Below are 4,034 nucleotides of genomic sequence, written 5' to 3'. Positions count from 1 at the left end.
AGGTACATGCCCTTGACCAGAATCGAACCCGGGACCCTTGAGTCCGCAGGCTGACGCTCTATCCGCTGAGCCAAACCGGTCAGGGCTACTCTGAATTTTTTTATCTGACAAATTGGTTGCCTCCATTTCATTTAGTTCCTTTTCTGGCAAGTCCTTCTTTTCTTTCATTTGGGGGTTGTTTCTTTGTCTCCTAATTTTTTCTGTCCCTTTGATTTTGTGTTTATATATAGATCAAACTGCTATGTCTCGCAGACTTTGTGGGGTGGTCTTATGTAGTAGGTGTTTTGTGGGACCCAGGGTGCAGTCTCTTAGATCTCCTGAGCACCCATCTAGGAAAGCCCCTTGTTTGAGTTACTTGGATTCTCCTCTTGTAGTTGGGTTTTGAATATTATTGTCCCGTTTGTGGGTGGAGTCTCCTATCAGGCTGGCTGACTATGTGTCTCACCCCTGACCACACTGTGCAAGCTGTTGTGGAGGTGCTGACTGAAGAGAACAAAATACAAAACAACAAAACATAAAACAAAAGAAATCAAATAAAAACATACACAAGACCCCCATAGCAGCAACAAAAGTAACCATCAGAGAAGAGAGAATTAGGAAAAAGAAAAGAGAGCAAGAATGATAGAAAAAGAAAGAAAGAAAGAAAAGAATATGAGGAGAAAACAAAACAAACAAACAAAAGTACAAAAAAATCACACAAAAAAGAGGAATATGTTGGTGCAGAGCTGAATGAATAATTAGGGGAATAGGAGAAGGAAAACAGTTTAAAATAAAGGAGGAAGAAAAGAAAAGAACATTGAAAGGAAAATAGAAGACAAGTCAGATAGACCTAAAATAAGAAAAGGAAAAAAGATGCAAAAGCAGGAGAAAAAGAAAAGAGAGAAAGGAAAGAGAAAAAATTGAGTTGTGAAAAAAAAGAAAAACATTGAGTAGGAAAAGGGAAGAGGAAAGTTAGATATATGAATGAAACAATAGAGATTATAATAATATCAAATCAATAAGCAGGTAGATAAATTTAAAAGGAAAAAAGAAAGGAGAGAGAAAAAAGAAAAAAAAAGAAAAGAAAAAAGATGGAGGAAAAAGAAAAAGAGAAAAAAAGTGAAGTGGCATTCGTTTCAGCAGAGTTCAGTGCCCCATGGGAGCTCCCTTTGGATCTTACTCTTCTGATGACTGTGGCTGACTATTCTGTCTGCCAATTCTGGGCTTCCCATGAGGCACTTAGGTGCTCGTCACTGTCAGAAACTGTCCTCCTTTGGCTCTCAGCAACCTGCGTGAAGCTCCAAGGGATCCACCATTTGTGTCTGTCTCCAAAGGCCTTGGCCGCAAGCAGGAGAGGCCAGTCTGTCCTCTAAAGTAGGTTTGTTAGCAGCATGGGGTCCAGGGCTGGTCAGCAAACTTCCCCTAGTTCCCTGGGCTCCACCTCTGACTGCCTTTGCCTGCCAGCCAGCTGTCAATCTTAATCACTCCAAAGTGTGTTTCTGAAAGGGCTTTAGGCCGGGGAGATACTGTTCAGCTTTCAGGGAACGTGGTGAGCCTGTTTCCCTGTCCCAGAGCAGGTCCTCTGCGAGTGGCCCAAAATATTTCTCTGCCCTTGGCTGGGCAGAGATTTTTTTTAAAAATATATTTTATTGATTTTTTACAGAGAGGAAGGGAGAGGGATAGAGAGTTAGAAACATTGATGTGAGAGAAACATCGATCAGCTGCCTCCTGTACGACCCATACTGGGGATGCGCCCGCAACCAAGGTACATGCCCTTGACCAGAATCAAACCTGGGACCCTTCAGTCTGCAGGCCGACGCTCTATCCACTGAGCCAAACTGGTTAGGGCTGGGCAGAGATTTTTGTATGCAGTCCAGTGGGATTGGCTGGAAACCCGGAGTTCCTATCAGCTCTCCCATGTGGGAGAGACAGAAGCGGTAAGGTTTCCAGGATCATGGAGCAGACAGCCCCTCCTCCAATCCAGTCACTGATGCTCCCTAAGACTACACAGAACTTCTTTCATTTGCATTTTTGGGGCACTTTAGGAGATGAAAACTTTACCCCCAATCCTGTTACTTCCCACACTCTGCCATCTTCAAAGAAGAGTGGGCATCATCTTCGTCATTAGCCTCCACACATTCAATCAGGTGGCTGGTACTGAGAGCGTGGCCATTCTATGCTGTGCACGTGGCGGCCTTCTCTCTTCTCTCTTCCACAGTGAAGATCCACCGACACATACATAGGATGGTGTCCAACCCTTTTCCTCTCGTCTTTATTCTGCCCTTGTGTCTGGATCTGTTCACAGTGCGACACAGTAAATGCTCGCTGCACTCCTTTTCCTCTGTATTTGGATATACTTGATTGAAAGATTCAAGATTTCGGTTAGAACTTAATGTTGAGGTGGAGGCCTCTGAGGAGGCATCTCATTTCCCCATCCTTTCGGGATGCCAACCCCAGAAGACAGACTCGTTCCCTGTACTTGGTGCTGACCTCAATTTTAACTCAATGTGCTACATTACAGCAGATTTTTGTGTGTGCCTTGTTTCTTTTCCAGACTATCCAGTATCTTTTTGCTTTTGTGTCCCTATTATCTAACCCATTATAACATAGATAGATAAGGAATATTTCTTGAATGAAGAAGTCTGTGTTCAAATTGGGCCCACTCCTTCCCGGTTGCATCGCATTGAGAAGGTAACCTTTCTGAGAATTCATTTTCTCAACTAGAAAAGGAAGATAATCATGCCTATCTGACAGGGCTATTGTAGGAAGGAAATGAAATAAAATGTATGAAAGTCCCTGGGACTTTTGTAAGCACTGAAAGAACATTATTTCTCTTTCTTTCGTGTTAACCCATCTGTGAATGGGGGATGAGGACTGTGCTGCATAGAAGGTACCAAATCACTGGCTGGCTATTCTGCAATTTTACTCCAGATCTGCCTCATTTACATGCATCTATCCTGCCAATAAAGACTCTGGGGCCTGCTTTTCTCCTTAAGTTGTGTCGCGCACCAGCCTTCCCAGTGGCGCCTTGGCGATTAATGATTACCGAATCGCTGGGGCTGGGCAGGCCAGTTTCTCTGGGGTTCTTCGTTGAGTTTGTAATCTCAGCTGTCATCCCCTTGGCTCCAGAGATTATTAAGCATTCCACAAGGAAAGCGTCCTCTTTACGGCCGTTCGGAAGCAGCCATGATTGAGGAAAGCCACTGCCCTCGCCCCCCTTGCCTGACCTCCAGCTAGGAGCCACCCACGACCTTGGCCAAGAGGAGGCAGCTGGCTCTGTTCCAAGCTCAATTATCAGAGATAATCTCTGCAAGTTGGTTAAATAGGATTTCTCTTTCCTATTTCTTTTTTCTTTCTTTCTTCCTTTTTTTAAAATATATTTTTTTATTGATTTCAGAGAGGAAGAGAGAGGGAGAGAGAGATGGAAACATCAATGATGACAGAGAATCATTGATCGGCTGCTTCCTGCACCCCCCCCCCCAACCCCCGTACTGGGGATCGAGCCTGCAATCCTGGTATGTGCCCTAGACTGGAATCCAACCTAGGACCCTTCCTTCAGTCCGCAGGCTGATGCTCTATCCACTGAGCTAAACCAGACAGGGCCTTTTTTTTTTTTTTTAAGCTCATGGAAAAAGGCTTTGCAAGGACAAACATGTACTGTGACGGTGGAGTATTGGGTTTGTTGGGGAGAGAGATTGAGTATAACCCGCGATGTACATACTCCGCCTCCCAGAGGAGTTTCAAAGGCCTCACTCCCGAGATTGAATGCTCAAAGGCTGCAAGGCCCCGTTGGTTAGTGCATAATGTAACATTTGCTTTTATCCTTTTAAATATTTTACTCTTCTTTCACTCTGGACCCCTTGTTTCAAAGCCAAATTTCTCTTACTTTGTTACGAAGTTGTACCTTCTCCCCAGCATTCCAGCGGTTTTCCTTTCTCTGCCCGAGGCTTGCATTAAGGTAAGTAAAATAAGTCTCCTCTCTGCCTGGCGCAGCCTCTTTCAATTGGCAGCTCACTTTGGTGCTTTTAGGAAATTGCTCGATTTTAGTTTGTGTG

The sequence above is a fragment of the Myotis brandtii genome, unplaced genomic scaffold (genome assembly GCF_000412655.1).
Source record: "Myotis brandtii unplaced genomic scaffold, ASM41265v1 scaffold158, whole genome shotgun sequence".
Lineage (NCBI taxonomy): Eukaryota > Metazoa > Chordata > Mammalia > Chiroptera > Vespertilionidae > Myotis > Myotis brandtii.
This window is presented reverse-complemented; position numbering follows the sequence as displayed.